The 10,453-nt window shown below is 43.5% G+C and overlaps 1 long non-coding RNA gene across 1 annotated transcript in view; it reads left to right on the forward strand.

Moving 5' to 3' along the window:
• LOC129678938 (uncharacterized) overlaps positions 1-10,027 on the forward strand; it is a 30,686-nt gene extending 20,659 nt beyond the window's left edge. The window contains exons 2-3 of the long non-coding RNA XR_008720458.1: positions 8,928-9,048; positions 9,375-10,027. This is a non-coding gene — a long non-coding RNA (uncharacterized LOC129678938). The remainder of the gene's footprint in view (positions 1-8,927; positions 9,049-9,374) is intronic.
• Positions 10,028-10,453: the final 426 nt, after the last annotated feature.

The following is a 10,453-nucleotide window of genomic DNA, read 5'->3' on the forward strand; positions in this document are numbered from 1 at the left end:
TCCTGTTAAGGCTTCTCTTAGGCTAATTTAAGGTTGGTCGTGTGGGTGTTGGCTTTATTAGTAGGCTGCCCTTGGTCTTTTAGATTGGGTATTGCTAGTCCACACATGGTCTTGTGATCATGGTCTCCTCTGAACCAGGCTGATACAAAGAGCTCTATGCGGTTACCCAGCCTCCCAGCAGCTGCCTTCCCTTTACTGTCTTGTAGTCTCTGCCTGTGCTGGCTCAGCTCAGGGACTGGCAAACACTTCAAGGGGGAAGTTCATGTTGCCTTGTGGGTTCACTTCCTGCTATTCTCTGGGCCTTGTGCCACCAAATATTTGCCCCTTTGGCGGTTTTGAGCTTCATTCTGTCTCTTCAGGTCACAGTAAAGGCGCTGCTTGCTGTAGGTCCCTGCACTGTGAATTGGGTGGGGATGAATCTTGAGGTCACCTTGGTGGGACTGCCTTATCTCCAGGCTCATCTGCACTTTCTAATTCTGTCAGATGCTGTTATGTATTTTGTCTGCAGAAAGAAGGTTAGTTTGACATAAGCTGCTCTGTTATGGCTGGCTTCCAGTCTTTCTCTTTTATGTTTAAATATACTATATATTATACATTTAAAATATAACTAAAATCACTTAGGAGACTGAAATAAGGAAATTACAAAGGCAAAAGAGACTGAATTATGAGCTATAGGATGGTGACCTTAGTCAGGATCACCCACAACTCTTTTGAACTCTGTTCTATTATGTATTATTCTATTTAGATCAAATAACCTTCCTTTTTTAGCTTCATGGCTTTTGTTTTGGTTTCCTTTGGTTTAGTTTCAGCTTTTGAAAGATGGGTCCATTATGTAGTTCAGGATGGTCTTGAACATACCAGGTAACCCAGTTTGACCTTGAACCCAGAGTGATCCTTTTACCTCTGTCTCCAAAGTGCTAGGATGACAAAGTGTTCCGATTACAAGTAGACCTCGACACCAGCTAAATTTTGGACTTGGTTGAGAAAAACCAATGTTGTTCTTGTTTTAAGTATTTGTCTATTTATTCTTTATGTGTATGTGCCTGAGTGCATGTATGTGCACCACATGCATGTAAGAGGCCAAGACGGTCAGGAGAAAGTATCAGAACTACTGGGACTGGAGTTAGAGGTGGCTCTAAGGCACCATGTGGGTGCTGGAAGTCAAACCTAGGTCTTCTGCAAAATAAGTAAGTGCTTTCAACCACTGAGCCATCTCTCCAGCCTCAGAAGGCTGATGTGTTATCTCTCAACTATGTAAAACCCATGTGATCCAGGACCTCTTCCTTTTACTAATATGATTTTAGTATTTGTCAGTCAAGGCAGATGGCCACATATATCTGCTTCCCTCAAGTCCTTTCAGGAGCAAGCAGGAAATAAGTAAAGAGAAATACCGGCTAAAGGACTGTCTTGTCTTCTTGGCAGTGTTGTTGGGACTCAGTTGAGTTTTATAGACAAGGTTTGTCCTGTATCTTTCTGTAGTGGTATATACACTTTAACACTTTTTCAACTCTTGAACAATTTCCTCTCATGCTCTGTTTTTCTTTACTTGTCTTAATTGTGAATTGACATAATCCTGACTGCTGGCTACTTCATAACTGTAATCTTGTTACTGTTATGAATAGAAATGTAAATATCTGTGTTTTTCAATGGTCTTAGGTGATCCCCATGAAAGTGCTTCTTGACTTCAAGGGGTTTGCAACCCACAGGTTGAAAAACACTGCCCTAGAATATAAGAAAACATGGGCATTTGAGTGGGATGCTGATTTTGGTCTGGTGGGCCTGATCAGACTATCAGGAGTCAGAAAAACATTACATAAATAAGAATATGAGCAAGAGATGAGTGCACGGGGTGTGCTGGCCCACGCTTGTGATTCTATTAGAGTGAGGTAGCAGCAGTAGAATAAAGAGTTTAAGGATAGCCTTGGCTAAACAGTGAGTTTGGGGCTAGCTTGGGCTACATAAGACCCTATCACAACAAACAGCCATAAATTTCTACAGCCATATTGGCATGGTACTGTGATTGGAATGATCTAAAACACCTGAATTGTTAGAGTTGGCCAGACAGAGCTTCAGAAGCAGCCTCATTACCTCAGTGGACAGAAAAATCTCTTAAGTATTGTATGACCGTAATACCTGCCAATATGAAAAAACAAGCCAGCAAAACAAAAAACTCATGGCCTATATGAAAGGGTAGAATAGAAGGCAGAACATCCGGTAGGCAGAAAGGATTTTGGGACAGAGTCAGGCATAAGAGCTTCAACAGCAGGAAAATGTGAGAAGAACAGACGCATGGTACCTGAGCAGAGGTAACCAGCCATGTGGCAGAATATAGATGAGCTAGTCAGATAAGAGCCTAGCTATATGACATAGGTATTTGTAAATATAATTTGAGTCTCATATATCATTATTCTGGGAGCTTGGGGCTGGGAGAAACACACACACACACACACACACACACACACACACACACACACACACTCCTTTATACCTCAGGACTACTTCCTAGGCTTTCCCTCTGTCAGCTGTTGTATTGTCCTTGCATTTTGCTAGCTTCTGACTGGCTGGTGTCCCTATCACTCTGTACACATGGCAATGAAACAATGACATGTACATTTATCTGCTGATCTTCCTGCTATTCTGGGAGGTCAACCCTTTCATTTCAAAGATGTGAAACCCAAGAGCCACAGAGACAAATCCATCTTCCCATGGTCTTAAATGTTTCAGGGCTTGTGTTCAGAACCCAAGTGTGGCCTCAAAATCAACATCTGCCCGATGCTGTTAATAAGCAAATACTAGATGGGTAAATACCCATTAAGCCACCTGCAGAGGAATGGGAACTTTAAAAAAAAAAAAAAAGAGTTGATTTTACCAAATAAGCAACTCCCCAGTCTAGCATCCTTTCATGCCTTAATTTAGGTTTCTCTCAACTGTAATGCATTCCTTCTTACCTATTGAACACCTAGTATGTGCTAAGAACACACAGTAATACAAAAGATATAAAGCATAAAGTATAAATAGGTACAACCTCTAAAGAGAATAATTGAATATTTTTTGTTTCTAAATGTGTATAATCTTTGGCCAAGATTCTGCTCCTCTACTTGAGGAGTAACCCATCCATATGTATTAACTCTGAGGTCTAGGAATACTAACAAATACATAGATATATGAAAAGTACAAATATATATATATATATATATCAAGTTGAAATAGGTATTTACGAAGGGAAAAAGAGTTGTGTTAGTCAAGAATCAGGACTAAGGTTTCCACACAGTTGAGCAGGAAGAGAGAGTGAAAGTGAGATTCAGAACTTGCTTACATGTTTGGAGTACTGGCATTTGGGGTTGAGATCTGCTCAGCAGGCCAGAGTCTGGAAGCTGGAGGAGAAGCTGATACTGCAAAGAGGAATTTCCTCTTCCTTGGAGACATATCACTTCTGCATTTAAGTCTTTTACTGGCAGGATAAAGCCTCCTTGGATGAGCAAAAATAATCATCTTCACTTAAAAGTCACTTCAAGCAGATGTGAATTGTACTTAGAGATCTTCCCTGGGCTAGCGTTTAACTAAGTGACTGAATAGCTATGGCCTATACGTGTTGACATGTAAAAAAAAAATCAACAAAGCAGGTTTAAAAACAGGCTGCTTAAGATTCAATGACAAGTCGGTGTGGTGGAACTTGGGAAGCGAAGACAGGATAAGTGCTGGGCTATATAGAGAGATTCTGTCTCTAAATAAATAGAAAGATAGATAGATAGACAGATAAATAGATAAAAGGAAAAAGGGAATGAAAGTAATAAAAAGAAAACTAGAGAGAGAATCTCAATGAAACTATCTTAGATAGTAAGGATGTGTGCTGGTGTGTAGCAGAGGAGTAAAAAATTAAGGGTTCTTTGGTTCTGGGTATCTGCCAGTCTAGACAATTTATGGTGTAAGGTTCAGTGAAGAGACTGTCTCATGAAGGAAGACACTTGACCTCCACACCTTTGAATACCACACACATACACACAAACACACACACACACACACACACACACACACACACAGTTATTTTTTGCTTGTCAGATTGATAGGAGCAAAATGTTTAGTAAGTATCAAAGCCAAGACTGAGAGAAAATTGTCTATTGCTAATGAGAATACAGATTGGTACACTCTTGACAGGCAATTTAAACAATGTCTTCATCATTCAGCATCAATTCTATTTTTGGACTTTGTCTAAGAGGGAAATATAGACAGTCATTTGTGATGTCTCTATTACTCATTGGTGTCTATGCAGTTATGAAACAGAATAAGGCTGTTTTGTATGTACTGGAATGCAGCACTCTTCAAGGTGTTTTGTTACACGAAGTGAAAAAAAAGGTTCAAAGCAATATTTCTGTGTGTGCATGCATGCGTATGTTTAAATATAATTGAAATATTTATTTGCTTATTTACTGCTTTCAGATCATTATGGAAATACAGGAAAACTTCATTTTTGTTTTCTATAGGGAGAGACATTTGTTGTATAAGGGAAGGGATGGTGGTGGAGATACCCTTTGTAGTAACTACATTTTGAACCATGGCTCCTGCTTAAATTTAAATATAATGTTTTAGGGCTGTCAAGATGCTTTAGTGGGCAAATGCACCTTCCACCAAGTCTGATGGCCTGAGTTCAATCCCTGGACAGCAAGGACTGGCCTCCACACTCCTGTGTCATGCGCATGCTCACAGAGATATAATTTTTAAAAAAGTAGTGATGAAATTGAATATTTTACTGAATAAGAAGGCGATAACATACAGGTTTGAGTGAGCCTTTAAAAAGATAAGTAAAACAATTTGTATTGCGTGAATCTCATCTTAACAGCACCAGAGAAAATGATGATCAGGTCAGAGCTACCAGATTCTCTTTCCTTCAGTCCCAAGCTCTTGGGGGGTGGGAGGGGCTAACTCCATGGTGAGCCTGTGAACTGTGGACTATTTCCCCACACCCACCATTCAAGGCACCCGTATTTAGCATTTTCCAATATCCGTGGTGTAAATATTCCCACCGCTGAACATGGACTTGGGCTGGGAGGCCTGGGGCTAACTCTTGTGATCGAGTGTAAACCAGCCACAGCACAGCCAGCTGCTCAGTTAGGGAAAACCACGCTCTTCAGAAATATCCCGAAGGGCTAGAGATGGTACCCACCCCATCAGCTCCATGATACTATACAGTCACCTCAGCATTATAAATTGGAAATTCATCTTGTCCTCTGCTTTGGGATTTTTCCTTTTAGACATTGACTTACAGAACAGAAAAAAAAAATTGTGAGGCTGGTGTTGGCCATTTACATGAAAAGAAACTCTTTTGCTGCAGCTGTACGCGTGGCTGCTCTGTTGGGTCTAGGGCAGGGCAGAGGACCGCAATGACAGCAGAATATACGGTCCTCACTTCAAAACACGCCTGCGTTTGGTTAACGTCTTCTTGAATGTTGTGTGTGGTTAGCATGGGTCAGGGACCACAGCCATTCTCATGACCGTCGGGAAATGAAGTTACCCAATTTGCTGATTTCACTGTTTCCTGGTCTCCTCCTCCTCTTCCTTCTTTTGAGGATCATTCAAATGAGAGAAGGGGCTGGAGGTAGCTCAGTGATAAAGCACTTGCCTGGCTTGGTGTGTGCAAAGCCCCAAGTTTGACCCCCTGCACCATAAAATAAAGAAATAAATTTGAAGGCACACACACACAGAGATAGAGAGAGAGGGAGAGAGAGAGAGACAGAGTGGTGATGGGCAATCAAATAGGAATTAAGCTCTTTTTTTGAGCCTCTGCTTTTAACTGTTTAGTTAACCCTGGTGTGACTGGGCCTCTTGTCTATTTCCTGTATCATATCCACCAGAACAATGGGCATTGTCCATGGGCGATGAGGTGATGCTCCTACTTAGAAAATTCTTGAGCCACATTTTTCCAGAAAGCTAATCTTGAAATCAGAATCTGTTGGACCTTCAATGGACACAGTTTCAAAGTGAGATGTAACTTTAAAAACAAACAAACAAACAAACAAACAAACAAACAAAAGAGCCCTGCCCAGTGGCACATGCCTGTTAATCCAGCACTCTGGGAGGCAGAGGCAGGCGAATCTCTGTGAGTTCAAGGCCAGCCTGGTCTACAAAGTGAGTGCAGCACAGCCAAGGCTACTCAGAGAAACCCTGCCTTAAAAAAAAAAAAAAAGGAACTCCTGACAGCTGACTATGGTGGACAACAGCTGTGTAACACGCTGGTCTTTGACCTTCTCTGGGGCCAGGAGCAGCCCTCACTGGCCTGAGGAAGTGGTCAGAGAGCAAGCAACTCTGTATTGCATTTTCTTTGCAGGATGGAGCCCTCTGCAGCTGAGCGAGCACAGGGGCTGGCCATCACCACCCCCGCCCCCATCACTAACAAAAACACTTACACAGGGCAGATGAGGAAAGCTCTACCAGTTGAAGTTTGAAAATAACTTGAGGGAAGTAACTTAGCCCCCCACAGTGCTGCTAGAGACGGGATAGAGCTGGAGCTTTCTTCCTGAGTCTGTTTGCCCTGTAGAAGCCTCTTCACTCTTGGTGGGCTTCCTGGGGTTCATTTGATTTTATCTATATGTCCTTTATTAAGATTTTAATATTTTAAATTGTGTGCATGCCTCGTGTGTGTGTGTGTGTGTGTGTGTGTGTGTGTGTGTGTGTGTGTGTGCAGGTGGCAGCAGAGGTCAGAAGAGAATATAGGATTCCCTGGCGGTACAATAATGGACAAGTGTGAGTGCTCGGAACCAAAGTCCCGGTCTCTGTAAGAGCAGCAAGTGCTGTTAGCTGCCAAGCCATCTCTTCAACCATGCATACGCCTTAAAGTAGTAAAAGGGAGGCCAACACAAAAGGAATGCACACTGCTATTGTCCCAAGTCTGTAGGACAGCTCTGCGCTCTGTGTTCCATTCCATTCAAGGTCCCCTAGGTAGAACCAGGTAGAGAGCAAACTGTGGGACTTCTAGCTGAAACTTCGCCATGTAAATTTGACCAGGGCAGAATGGCTAGGGCAGACTATCAGCTCTTTCCCTGCAGATCCCAAGGAATGCAAATCTTGGGCTTATTCTTATCTTTTTTCAAACTCCCACCTCATCCTTACTGCCCTCTAACACTTCAGCTGGCTCTGTGGTTCTCAACACCTGATAACTGCTTCCTTCACGCCTACTGTCATGAGACAGAGGTAAAGGACTTCCCCCTCCTCTTTTTAATTGCAGTCACTGATCCACCAAACAAACAAAAAAGCCCAATGCTGACATAACTACATCACTGAGCAAAATATAAAACTGACACGGAAAGAAAATGCAAAATGATTAAGTCATTATACCGTCATGCAAATTGCATTCCTGATATGTTGTCTTTTGAATGGGGAGGAGAAGGAGAAAGGGGATGAAATGACAGAAAAAACAAAAGGGTAAAGGGCAAAGCCATAGGACAAGACCAAGGACTCAGTCGCTGACCCCTGGGCAGACTGCCCTAGGAAGTATTTTAAATTTGTACTATTCTGTACATGTCTTCATAATGTGCTTTATGTGGGCACACATGTGGAAGTCAGAGGACACTCTCGTGAGGTTGGTTCTTTTTCCCACCTTCTATAGGTTCCAGGGATTAAACTCAGTATGCCCAGCTTGCACGGTGAACAATCAGTCTCCTGTCCTTCCACAGTGCCATTCTGCTGGCCCAGAAAGCATTAAAAACAACAACAACAACAACCAAAAGAAAGAACCACAGCTGGACGGTTGGTGGTAGCGCACACCTTTGGGCCCTGGCAGAGGCAGGCAGATCTCAGTTCAAGGCCAGCCTGATCTACGGAGAGAGTTCCAGGACAGCCAGGGATACAAAGAAAAACCCTGTCTCAAAAAAAAAAAAAAAAAAAAAAAAAAAAATCCCAAACAACCAAACAAGAAAAACCCCACAAATATTTGCATTCCTTCCCTTTCAGTCTTAACTACAGACAGCTGCTTCAGCAGCAGAAATCATTATTTAACGTGCACTCGAAGCAAAAGAAGTTAACTAAATCAAGGACCTGGCAGAAGCCAGAGAACTGGGGAACTCAACTATTGACCCAAGGTTCTAATTGTAGTACTGGTCAGAGGATGGTGTGTATATGTACACATGCCTCGGAAAATGTATCCGTGGGAGTCATCCGAGGATTCTGGCACCAGTGAAAACTGTTAATTGGCCTTTTGATTAAAAGCCACTAAAATGTCAGGTTACCTGCTAAACACGGAATATAAAAGGAATGAGTCACCACCGATGTGGAGCTTGAGTTTCTCTAGGGCGAGGGAAGAATTTTCTAATCTTATTAAACAGCTATTTTCTCTTACATTAAGAAACAAAACAAACGAACAAAACCAAGATCCTCAAAACTTTGAAACTGGTGATTTGTGTGCACAAATCAGACTGTTACTCCTCCGAAGCCATTCCCTGCCTTTGTTTCTTTTCTTAGAGTACCATAATTGAAGCTTGGGACTCAAACATGCCAGGCAAGCTCTCTAGCACTGAGCTCACTTTGGTTTTTTAAAGCAGTCTGTGTTTGGGATTCAGAGTTAACTCATTATGCTGGCTAGCAAGCCCCAAGGACGCTCTGGCTGGTCACCTTCTCGGAAGTGCTGGGATTGCAAACCCTTTCCACAGGATCTGGGGCTTGAATCAGTCCTCCTGCAGGCACAGCAAGCGCTTTACCACTGAGCTCTTTCCTCAGCGTTATTTCCCTCTTTTAAACTTTTCTCTTTCGTTTCCACTCTGCCATAGACTGGGGATGGGGAGATCCTTTTTGCACTTATGTCCAGATATTTTTTTTTTCCCCCTCTGCTTCATCCTCTTCTTTTCTGACCCTAAATGCTGTTTATCAAGCGGCTGCTGCTGGGGAAGGGAGAAGAGCTTGTAAGTCCGTGGGGAGTCACTTCTTCCTCTCTTCAACAGCTATCATCAGCTTCTGTGGCTCCCACTTCTGCAAGATGAGGAGAAGGCCGCTTCCTACGGTGACTAACACAACTGATGAGACGCTTCATTTCTGTCACCCTGAAGCGTCCACTCGGTCCAGGTGCTACAGCCCCACTCTAAATGACACGAAAACTACACTGCTGCAGGAGGATGTTTCTATGTCGGGGGGGGGGGGGGCGGGGGGGGAGAATGAGTCACTTTCTACTCGGTCTCTTTCTAGAACCTTCCACAGCAGCAGAGTTATCATTAGCAAGTTGGCCTCTCCCAGTCTACAGAGCCCATGACAATAATTTTACCCCCTGGAACAGAGTTGTCGTGGGGGTAGTGGTTTGCATTTCACGGAAACAATAATTTCACTCGGTCTCTGGAAAACACAGTTTGGCTCTGGTGTGGTGAGAGTGCTTATTTTCTTTCACGCTGACCCAGGGGCCGTTCCAAAGTTCGGAAACTTCCCTCACCACCAATGGGTTCACAGCTACGTCTGGAAAGGTCTTTGTCAGCAGGTAAAGGAGTATTCAGAGGATCTTTGTCTGCTGCAGCAGGAGGAACTGGTTTTTGGTAACTGGTTTTGTAACATGGGAAAGCTGGCTGCCCTCCTTGGGAAGCGCTGCCTTTAGGCCGCATCTGCCTCCTTCCCCGCTGCGCTCACCTTGCCTCGACAATAAATCCATCTCCCCTGGTTTTAATTCCAGAAACGCCTCGTCCTCGAAAATGACTCTACTCCGACAACGGGCATGCCCCGTGCTGCCTCTGGCTAGACCTCACTTTTAAGGCAAATAAGCTACTTTAATTTGGGCTCCCAAGTGGAAATAACAGATAGTCATCAAGAACAGAGGGCGCTTGCCTGGGCTTGCTCAAAAAGTCCCAGAGTACAATGGGTGCAGCTGTCTCTAGGCTCCCTGCACACATTAGCAGGAAGCTTAATTCTGTCAAACATTAACCCCATCCTGGAGGCTTTTGTTTAGTGGACAAAAATGAATGAGGGTAGAAGGTAAAAGGAGAGAGAAAAGTGTAGCATCCTCAAGGTTTGTGTTCAGTCTCCAGTCACACACACACACACACACACACACACACACACACACACACACACACAGTCGAGGGTGGTGGAGGGGGGGACAGCAAGGGCTGGAAGGCAGCAAGCCAGAAGAGATGACAGATGAGTCAGGCGGCAGCAGGAGGGGAGAAGGTATCAGTGAACCTGAGGAATTCAGCCAAACTCAAGCTGTGGGGAAGATCACCAGCTGTTCCTCCATGGCTGATGGGCTCTCTCAGAACCATCATTCTTAGTGACACAGGAAAAAAAAAATAGAATTACCAAATGAAACAAGTCTGTGTAAAAAAAAAAAAAAAAAAAAAAAATCATATGTGAGCCAGCTGAGGTCATCCAGCACTCAGGAGTCTGAACGAAGCAGGAAGACTGCTGTAGGGTTAAGATCAGTGTGGGCTACATGGTGAGTTCTGGGCCACTCTGAACGACAGAACAAATAAATATCCCCAGCTGGTGC

Source organism: Psammomys obesus, unplaced genomic scaffold (genome assembly GCF_907164565.1).
Source record: "Psammomys obesus unplaced genomic scaffold, mPsaObe1.curated_primary_1811, whole genome shotgun sequence".
NCBI classification, from domain to species: Eukaryota; Metazoa; Chordata; class Mammalia; order Rodentia; family Muridae; genus Psammomys; species Psammomys obesus.